The 11,408-nt window shown below is 37.2% G+C and overlaps 2 pseudogenes; both read right to left on the bottom strand.

The window, feature by feature from the left end:
* Positions 1–2,530: 2,530 nt before the first annotated feature.
* Positions 2,531–3,482, bottom strand: LOC103566568 (olfactory receptor 7G1-like; annotated as a pseudogene).
* A 1,716-nt stretch (positions 3,483–5,198) lies between these two features.
* Positions 5,199–6,183, bottom strand: LOC103566567 (olfactory receptor 7G1-like; annotated as a pseudogene).
* Between the last annotated feature and the right edge of the window lie 5,225 nt (positions 6,184–11,408).

The following is an 11,408-nucleotide window of genomic DNA, read 5'->3' as shown; positions in this document are numbered from 1 at the left end:
ACCCTGCTCCATGGATTCAGAGTCGGCACAATAGGTCTTTCTCAATTCATTCTCTGTGTCAGTTCTAACCCATCTGAGAGCCATTTGAAGGACTAACACAAAGCACCCATTTCTGTTTGTCCTAACTCAGAACTCAGGCTGTAAAATGAGTGCACATTGTCTGAAAACAATGCAAACCTAACTAACAGCTGACATGTGCCTATGGTAAAAGATTAAAGTCAAAACATAAACTAGTTCAGATAAAACAAAGCAAAAACAGGGGAAATTTTCTTTAGGAAATTAGGACATTTAAAAGTATCACAGTACATGGAAGTATTTAGAAAGCCACATGAATGCCCATAGCATGACATATACCCGGAAAAGACCAGGGAAGATCTTAAATTTTCATGTTGATCTCAGGCTCAGTGCAAACCTGAATTTGGGTTGAAACAGTGCTGTAGCATAGATCTGTAGTATATGAGAAGTGTGTTACTTCTTTATTTGTTTATTATCACTCCTGTCATTCAGGAAAGCTACCAAAGCACTAGCTGAACAAAGCTGAAGAAAATCGATTTTGATGACCACATACAACAAGAATTTCAGTCTTTGAAAATATATATTAGGAAAGTCATTAAACACATAGGCTACTACAACTTCAACAATTGTTTTCAAAGTAAAACTCTGAGGGGGATTCTGATGTATAGAGCAACCACATTATAATATTGAGTCTATGGAGAAGAAATAAAAATGAATGAAAGAACGTGCGCAGACCCTAAGGGACCTATGGGACCCCACCACGTAAAAAAACCTGCATTATGGGAGTCCAAGATGGAGAAGAGAAAGAGAAAGAAAGAATATTTGAAGGAATAATGGTCAAAAATTTACCAAATATAGTGAAAGACATGAACAAACAAAAATATGAAGCTCCATGAACTCTAAGGAGGATACATCAAAGATACTAACACTAAGACACATTATCATCAAACTGAAAAAGACAAAGGGAAAGAGAGAATCTTGAAAGGAGCTCGCCATATACAAGAACTTAAGAGAAAATCATCCCATCACATACAAGAGATCCCCAATAAGATTAACAACCAATTTCTCATATGAACCTTGGAGGTGAGAGGACAGTAAGATGACATATTTAAAATGCTGAGAGAAAAAACAATTTTCAACCAAGAATTTTTTATCTGAAAAAAAATTTCCTTCCAAAGCTGAAGGAGAAATAAAACATTGCCACATAAACAAAGCTGAAAGCGGTCAGTAACACTGAGCTTGCTCCATGAAAATATCTAAAAGATTCCTTCAGGTTGAAATGAAAGTACTTCAGACAGAAATTCAATGTGAACCTGGGCCACTGAAGTGGAGCATGCTGAACTGAACCACTAGGCCACAGGGCTGGACCCAAAAGCAGGTATTGTATTTTGGGTTTAAAACTTCACTTTTTATTTCCTACTAGATTTGGAAAACAAATGTAAAACATTTTAAAATCTATGCTATTGGCAGCAATGTATAACGATTTCATTTGCGACAGCATCAACATGAATGAGAAAGCATAGAGTCATATAAGAGCAGGGGTTTTGCATGCTGTTGCAGTAAAAGTGTATGAATTCACTCTAAATTGTTATAAATTTAGAATGATAAATTGAGTGTCCGTGGTAACCACAAAGAAAATTATCTGGATGTATCACAAAGGAAATGAGAACAAAATCCATAATCTTCAAAACAAATGATCAACTAGAAAGAAAAACGGCAGTAGAGGAAGAAATGAAGAACAAAAAGTAAGTATTAGACATACAGAAAATAAACTTTTAAGTGAAAGAATTAAGTATCTCCTTATGAGTAAGACTTAAAAGTAAGTGGATAAAAATCTCTAACCTAAAGGTAGAGATTGTAAGAGAGATAAATGATACATAGTGTGGATATATGATGTTTACAAGGTACTCACTGTAAATCCACCAACACAAATAGATTATAAATGATAGGATGGAAAATATACTCCACACAAATAGTTACCGATAGAGAGATAATATTAGAAAAAGCAAATTTAAGTAAAAAATGTTAAAATAGACAAAAAGATATATAGAAAATAAACATATAGACAGAGACAAAAGGATCAATAATCAAAATACTGTAACAATTGTGAACATATACACCAAACAACAAAACCTTAAAATATATGAAGCAAACATGACAGAAGTGGAGTGATAAATATATATTTCTACAATAATACTTACAGATTTCAATACAAAACTTTCAACAATGGATAGTACCTCTGGATTGATGAAAAAGAAATAGAGAACTTGAAAAATGCTATAAATGAACAAAACCTAACCGACATATATAAACACTCCATTTAACAAGAGCAGAAGACATAGTCTTCTCCAGCACACATAGAACCTTCTCCAGGATAGATCATATGTTATGTGACAAGAAAGTCACAATAAACTTTAGAAGGTTGAAATCATACAGTGTCCTTTCTGATCACAACGTTATGAAGCTAGAAATAAATAAGACAAGGACAAGGGGAAAATACACAACTACGTGGAAATTAAACAATATTTTTCTGACAAAACAATAGTATCTTACCAATGAGTTTTCTCAAGGCTCCTTTCACGCCTCTGTTCCTCATGCTACAGATGAAGGGGTTCTGCATTCGAGGGACAGCAGTGTACATCACTGAAGCCACTACAGTGTTTCTGGAAATGTTAGTAAGAGCACAACTAATGTACACCCCCACCCTTGTCCCATAGAACAAGGGTACAACTGAGAGGAGACCCACAGGTGGAAAAAGCTTGATGCTTTCCATGCACTTAAGGCATTCTCACAACAGAGGAGACTATTTGAGAAGAAAAAATGATTCCACAAACAGGAATAACACCAAAAACACTACTTGAAAGATATAGCAGGATGTTATTGATGAGGGTATCAAAACACGTAAGTTTGATAACCTGAACAACCTCACATAAGAAGAGGGGGATTTCCAGGTTTGTGCAGAAGGTCAGCTGCAACACCATCAGACTGTGGAAGGAGGGCATCCACAATGCTAATGAACAGGGAGAACAGAATCAGCAGTTCCCAGAAGTGAGAATTCATGATGACCATGTATCTCATTGGGTGACAAATGGCCACATAGCAATCATAAGCAATTACTGCAAGAATAAAATTTTCCAAGCTGGTAAAAACCAGGACAAAGTGAATCTGTGTATGTCAGCCTGTATAAATGATGCTCTGATTCTGTGATTGGATGTTCCTCAGCATCTTTGGGATCATGGTTGTGCTTAAAAAGATGTCTTTTAATAAACAGATTGTAGAGCAAGAAGTACACAGGAGTGTGCAGGTGAGAATCAGAGGTGACATTTCAAGATGATGAGTAGGTTTCTCAGGACAGTGACCAGGTGTAGCAACAGGAACAGAATGAAGAGGAGAGGCTTCAGTTCTGGATCTTCTGTCACATCTATAAGAAGAAATCATGAAAGCTCTGTTTTGTTTCTGTGCCCCATGTTGTTGATGAATCTTATGGGAAAAGATAGATTGAAAATACAATCAAATGTTTTCCTGTCCAAGAGGATGATGAAGCATCACCAGAGGAAAACACTACCTTAGGATGAAATGAGGACTAATAGAAATTAGAAATAAGTGCCTCTGTATGTTAAATATTTTGTTACTTAAAAAAAATAACAACCCTGAAGCTCATACCGTGCAGTGTCATCTATTGCTAATTCCCGAAAAGGTTAACAGGTAATCATTTTATAGATATTACACTATCTCTGCTTTTTTGATTACTTAAAACATTTAGTAATTTTATAAAGAAAAACAGACTAGGAAGGCAGCTGACGATTCTGTCTGGATCCCCAGAGCTTCAGAGGCAGGCAACTGAGATAATACATAGGTATGTTAAGAACCAGGAAAGGGAAGACAAATTGAACTTTACAAAACATCCTGACGTCCACCACTACAAGATTGCAAGTAAATGTCAGAGAAATTTGTAACAGTTGTACTGTTTTAGAAAAAGAAGATCTATAAACAGGAGGAAAATTGTCCTGGTTATAGTAGAGTGAGAATGAGGTTTGTAAATGAGAGGTGCCTGAGTATTGGTGCAAAGTACAAGGAAACATGTGAAGAAGATGACAGACAGTTAGGCAGGAGGACCATGGGTGACTTAGTTCTGATCATCTGATGTAATCTCTTCACACCTTCCCCTGGATGAAACTTTACTACAACACCTGCTTTCATTTCCAAACATTGAGTAAGTAATGTTAGGTTACCTGGCTGGCTTCACAGTGAAATGATGCCTGATATTGCCTCTGAATTGCCATCTGGGAGATCTGTCTACTGGAAGGGCAGAGGGATTGAGTGAAACAGGCTCCCAGGCAAGAGGAACGAGCTGTGGAAGGAGGCTCAGGTGAGCTAGTTCTTTTCATAGGAAGGATGATTTAATGAGGTGGTCACGGACTGATCGCGGTCTATCTCTAGACATTCAAAGATCCCCGAGTTGTGAAAACACTTAAAGACAAAGGGTCTAGAAGGGAGGAATTCAGGATGGCTCCTTCCCTGACTCTGTGAGACCAGGTGTACACCATCTACTTTTCTCCATCTGTGTCTGCTTATCTGTATTTCAAATTCTTGGCAAATGTGGACACATCACCCTTTTCGAGTTGGATTCCAGTCTTCTTTTCTTAGTTATGAACAAAGACATTGCTATCAAATCGATAACATCAGGAATTCTGATATCCATTTAGGTATGAAAATATAGAGTATGTGAGATATATATATATATATATATAATGTTTTGACTTTAATCTTTTACCATAGGCCCATGTCAGCTGTTAGTTAGGTTTGCAATAACCTTGTCTCTGGGGTGCAATTCACGTGGTGCTAATCTAGAGACCATACAGAACCAAGTCTCTACTATGACCCAGAATTAATTGATCCTCCTCCTGACCTTTTCAACTTCTCCCACTTTTCTTCTTCTGACTTTCCAACAACATCAGTATAATCCTTGCCTCAGGTCAGCTTCTAAGGACCCTACCAAAGACACTGAGCTAGGGAATGGAACTCATTTTTGAAACACCACAGAGCTATACAAACAGCCAGTGAGGTTTTAACCCCAAGTTGTAATTCACTTACTTATCATATTATCTAGTCATTTGGAAGATGTTGATGTGCAAGAATCAGACCTTCTGGCTAACTCAGTATTTCTGTCACTTTGATTCATTCTAGAATCCCCAGTCCAAAGCAGGTGACACAATCAAAGAAGAGAAAGTGTTCTGCTCCTCAGAGAAAACTCTGCTGAGTTTTCTCAAGGCTCCCTTCATGTCCCTGTTCCTCAGGATATAGATAAAGTGGTTCAGCATTTTAGGGACAACAGTGTACATTATTGAAACGACTGCAGTGTTTCTGGAAGAGTTAGCAAGAGCAGAACTCATGTACACCCAAAAACCTGTCCCATAGAATAAGGACACGACCGTGAGGTGAGACCCACAGGTGGAGAAAGCTTTATACTTTCCACCCACTGATGGCATTCTCAAAACAGAGGAGACAATTTGAATATAAGAGAAAATAATTCCACATAGAAGAATACCAGCAAATACACTAGTTGCAAAATATATCAGGTGCTATTGATGAGGGTATCAGAACATGAAAGCTTGATGACTTGAACAACTTCACAAAAGAAGAGGGAGATATTCAAGTTTGTGCAGAAGGTCAGCTGCAACACCGTCAGTCTGTGGAGGAGGGTATACACAATGCTAATAAACATGGAGAATAGGATCAGCAGTCCACAGAAGCAGGAGTTCATGATGACTGTTTACCTCAGGGGGTGACAAATGCCACATAGTGGTCATAGGCCATTATTGCAAGAAGAAAATTTTCCCCCAAACTAGCCAAAACCAAGACAAAGTAAATCTGTGTAAGGCAGCCTGCATAAGTGATGCTCTGATTTTCTGCTTGGATGTTCATCAGCATTTTAGGTATCATACTTGTGCTTAAACAGATGTCATTAAAAGGCATATTGGAGAGAAAGAAGTATGTGGGGGTGTGCAAGTGAGAGCCAGAGATGACACTCAGGAGGAGTAGATTTCCCAGGATGGTGACCAGGAGCATGGGCAGGAACAGAATGAAAAGGAGGGGCTGCAGTTCTGGATCATCTGTCAATCCTAGTGGGAGGAATTCTGAAACATCTATGTGATTTCTGGGTTCCATGTTGTTGATGAATCTGATGGAAAAGATCAGGTGAAAACAATATAAAATAAATGGTCCCTGGATACGAAGCAGAAACATAAACCGGGAACTTGCTAGAAATAAACAATGGTGGCACTACTCCAGACTTACTGCTGATCAACTCTAGGGTGGGTACCAGCAATCTACGTTTTAACAAGCCATCCAGATGAATTTGATACGTGCTAATGTCTGAGAACCAGTGCTTAAAATAAAGAATAAAATGGTCTGTATTTTGAAGCCAAGAAAATATTCAAATCTTTCCCTGTGCTAATTTCTCCCTCTATCATCATCTCTCACTCTGAGACTGAAACAAAGACTAAGATACGGTGTTTCCTTCAGAAATGTTCTTGCCTCAAACAAACAGAAGGAAGAGAATGAAGTTATCCATTTTCTCTTGGAGAGCACAGTCCTCAAACCTTGGCATGCCTCAGAATCACCTGAAGGGCCTGTGAAACTACAGATGAGATGGATCATGCAATCACTCTGTGTATAAGTGGGAAAAGTTTGATAAGGTGAGACATGAAGTACATGGTTAATTCATGACAAAGACTAGGTCTTAGATCAGATCATCTAACTGCTGAATTGATTCACGTGACTAATCTCTGTTAATCCTCTGGATAGTACAGAATTAGCTTTCTAAATCACCACTTATATTTCATAATTTTCATTTAGAATTATAACGTTTTATCCTTAACAATGCCCCAAATCTATTCATTTCCCAACAAGGTATGTCCACTTCTACCCCTGAAGTATTGTGTGCAGGTGTATAGCATCCATCTAAGTGTTTACCCTGTATCTGAACGAATATTAGAAAATGTCGCCTGTAATCTTGAGGTTCATAAGACCCCCCCATGGAGACACTACTCAACTGAATTAGTAAGGGATTCTAAGATATGCTGGAAAACTATGTCAATGAGATCCTCTGTCTCATCCTGATGGAATTTCTTCCCCTAAGATGATAGGCGGGATATCACTTTAAAAAAAAAAGCTAAATTAGAGAAATAATAAAATGCATAGGCTCCTAAGAAAACAGATGAAAGCTGCTTTAATTGGAAGACAGAAACTTACAAGATAAGAGAGACTTACCTGACACTTAGATAAGTGAGTGTCCTAATAGGATTGTCTCTGTAAAGCAGTGGCCCTTGTTCTCAAGGGGGAGAAGACATGGCTATGACAGCCTTTCTCATTTGGTGTATTACTTGTATTCAAACATTCTGGGTTTAATCCAAACAAGCACTTGCTTTGTGAATGAGGAAAATTGTTCAATTGTTTTTCAACAATTTTTGTTTATAAGTTTAAAAACCAGACGTCCTCATTGGTAAAATGGGAACTGTCATAAACATTCATAAAGATGTTGCAATGATGATAAATGAATGGAGGAAAAGTACCTAACACAGCATTCAGCATAGGAGACCCTCATACTGACACTTCCTATTGTGTTTTTCTTTTCTGCCATGAACAACACTTCTTGGCATGTGTCACTTCTCAAAAGAAAGCAATGGAGTGAGGCAAGTTGAAAAAGAGAATATAGAAAGAGAGAACATCCTTGGATGAAAACTAAATTTCAGGGAAGAGTTTCTGATCTGAAGCTCCAGCTAGGAGCCTTTATCATGTAGAAAAGGAATGAAGAAAACATGAAGGAGATCAATAATTATTTGGAATGCACGTATTCTGAAATGTATGGCAACTAAGATGAATGAAATAATAAAAAGAATCAGATATATGAATCAACACAAATAATGAGAAGCTACGAGAGAAAAAATTTTGTATAGAACAAGTCTATAGCATGAGAAGACTTCAAATACTTTTGATCCTACACAGATATGTTTATTTTCATTATGAATTATTCAAGTTAAACAAAAGTACAGAGTACCAATGAAGAGCTTGATATCCATCAGTCAAATTTATTAAATTCACACATTTCACTATTCTCTTTGTAGGTGTTTTTATTGTAATAAATAATATGTGTAAAGCACCCACATCAGGTATTTGAACAATCTTGATTCTTTACCTTCTCCAAGAAAACCACTAGACGAACTTCGTATATGTATTTACCTGAAACTTTCACTATATTACTATTATTGTTCCATAAACAATTGCATTGTTTTGCATTTTGAAAGCCTTATATAAACTAAAATGTATTATACACATCATCTACAATTTCCATCCTTTCGTAATGTATTTTTTATTAATGTTGATGTATTTAGTACAGCTCCATTAATTTTAATTAGCTGAGACTATTCCACTGTATCATTACATCATGATTTGTTTTCCCATTTCCAAATTGATAAATATTACGCTTAATGCCTTTCATCCTATAGATGTGTATGGACACACATACAAGACTGTGCATGGGGGATACCGCCACATTCTATGGTGCTGTCTCTGGAATAGGGAGAACAAGGTCTGAGGGGGATATAAAAGAGGTGTCTCCCATATGCATATTATTTTGCCACTTTATAAAAAAGACTCAAAGCAGTTATAGCAAAATGTCAACTGTTGTTAATTCTAGAATGAGTTGAAGGATGGTCACATGTGTTTTTAATTGCACTACCCCTCCTCTTCTTATATAAAATACATGGTAATTTCATAATGAGAAACAAGCGCACTAGGAAGGAAGTCAGCTAGTCTCTCTCTGTCTCCACTTTCTCCCCTGTGTCTTCGCAGCCCAGCTACAGGGATAATACAGACACTCTTCTGTACAAGGGTGTATCAAGAACGAAGAATCAAAATAAAAGGAAAAGCTGACCAAACCTCTTCCCCAGGACTACACAAGAATACAATTAGCTCTTTCTCCAGCATGTGAAGATACAGCAAGAAAGTGGCCATCTGTAAGCCAAGAAGAGGGCCCTCACAAAGAACCAAATCTGCCAGCACTGTGATTTTGGACTTCCTAACCTCCAGAACTGTGAGAAATCTATTGGATGAACTCCCAATGATTTACAGCTGTTGTATATTTGGGTACTGCATGTTTGAGTGTTTTAAGATGCAGAACTCAGTAAACTATCACCTGCTTTTTACATTAGTTCTCTTCAGTTTAATAGTCACCACAGTTTACCTTAAGGTAAAGGAACCTCTATTTCAGCAGCTCATGTATGGAATGTTGGTCTTCACATTAGTACTTTGATCTGTTTATATTGTTACACGGAAATGTTCCAGATACATTCAGGTTCTGCCAATCACATGTATATTCACATGAGACTTGAATTCAGAACCAAGTTAAGTGGAGGAGAGAAGTGGTAGTCTATAAGGCCTCCATTTACTGGTATGGATCTAGGATATGTGTCATGGCTCTGTAGCAAACAGGTGTGACGGCAGCTTCCTGACCTGTGAATTATAGCTAAGATGGGATGATGCTGGATGCAACAGTTGGTCCAGAAGCTTCCCAATTCTTCAGCTTACTAAATGTGAAAAAGAGAAAAGTTCCTTTGGCAAGATAATTCTATGATAGTGTTCATAAGTCATTCTGGAGGACCTAAATCTTGCTCATTCAGCATTTCTGTTGGACTTGAAAGTATTAAATTATTTTCTGGTCTAAATGGAGATATTATCTGCAGTTGAATCCTGATTCTGACCTGTAGGAAAAGCATACTGAAATTGGTGAAATCCAAAGACAAAGATCTTGGAAAGATCCGGAGATAAAGGACCTATTACCAACAAATGAATAATAGCAGACTTATCAATAGCAACAATGGAAGCCAAAACAGAGTGTACTGTTATCTTCAAAATGCTGAGAGAAATTAACCATCCACTTAGAATTGTATATGCAAATATCTTTCAAGAACATGGGTAAGATAAAGACATTTTGAGACAAGCGAAAATGGAGAAAGTTTACCAGTACACCTCCCTAACAGACCTACAAGATATTCTCTATGAGGAAGAACTGAGATACAAGAAAGAACAATGAAGGAGAAAAAATGACAAACCTATGGGACTATCTGAACAAAAAATTGTGACTGTTTAAAATAATAACTAATTTGAGAGATTAAAAAATGGAGCTAAACTGTTGGACAAAATAACATCTGAGATACAAGAGGATAATGTTAGCTGCATAGTTCCTAAGGTCCTTTTTATTTGTGAAGAGGGTACATGCAATGATTAGCTTTAGATTTTACATGTGCATTTTTGGTAACCACTAAAAACAGTAAATGATTTTACAATAACTTTCAAAAAAATAAAGGAGTAAATGGAATTATAAAAAAAGAATACAATTAAATGTCACAAAGATTTATAACAATCATTATGTTTGAGAAGGGGAAGATTTCTGATCAGGAGGAAAATAGATTCTGCCACTTTTTAGAGAAATCAGGAGACCAGCAAATTGAGAACTGCCTGAGTGTTGGTATATGCATACTGGTCAACAAGAAGACAGGCTGCAGTCCCATGGGATACCTGGTTTTTATCATTTCTTGCCTATACTCTCCTCATTTCTTCTCACAGATGAATTCATAGTAAAACACCTGTGGTCGTGACCAAAGCATTAACAAAGGACTTTAAGTTACCTAGCTGGCATTACAGTGGTATGATGCTTGACATGTCACCTGGATGTTGAAGACAGCAGATATGTCTTCAAGAAGGGCAGAAACACCAGATGAGGCAATGGGCTCCTGGCCAAGAAGGATCATCCCAGGATGGAGCCTCAGGTGTGCTTGCTCCTGACTGGGCAAGGGCTGGTGAATCAAGTTGTCACAGACTCGCTCTTTACAGTCTCTATATCCCTGGAGAATCAATATCCAAAGCTCCTCATTAAACAAATATTTTTAGTGTCATTCTGACCCCTGGACACTGGAAATCCTTACAGACAAAGACAACACAAGAAAGAAATCTATGATGGCTAATCTCTGACCCTCTTAAGCCCAGTGTACACCATCCAGTTTGCTCCACCTGTTCGTGTTCACCTCCATTTCACACACCTGCACATATATACACACAGTCCTTGCTAATGAATTCTAGTCTTCTTTGTTTAATTACAAAAAAAGAATCTCTGTCTTATTTATATTAGGAAGCCTAATTCCAACCTAGGTGTGAAAATATAGATTGTGTATTGGGTATAAATAATATGTTTATAAACATAGCTAAATATTGTAAAATTCAAACACAGTGGTATTTCATCTTTACAGTCATTGAAAGTTTCTTATACTTTAATTTCTGTTCTCTATATTTCACACAGCAAAAACTGATCTATTCTCTGTGATCACTTGTGGCTC

The sequence above is a fragment of the Equus przewalskii genome, chromosome 6 (assembly GCF_037783145.1).
Source record: "Equus przewalskii isolate Varuska chromosome 6, EquPr2, whole genome shotgun sequence".
In the NCBI taxonomy this organism is placed as follows: Eukaryota; Metazoa; Chordata; class Mammalia; order Perissodactyla; family Equidae; genus Equus; species Equus przewalskii.
Note: the sequence above shows the minus strand (reverse complement) of the source record. Positions and strands in the feature narration are given on the sequence as shown.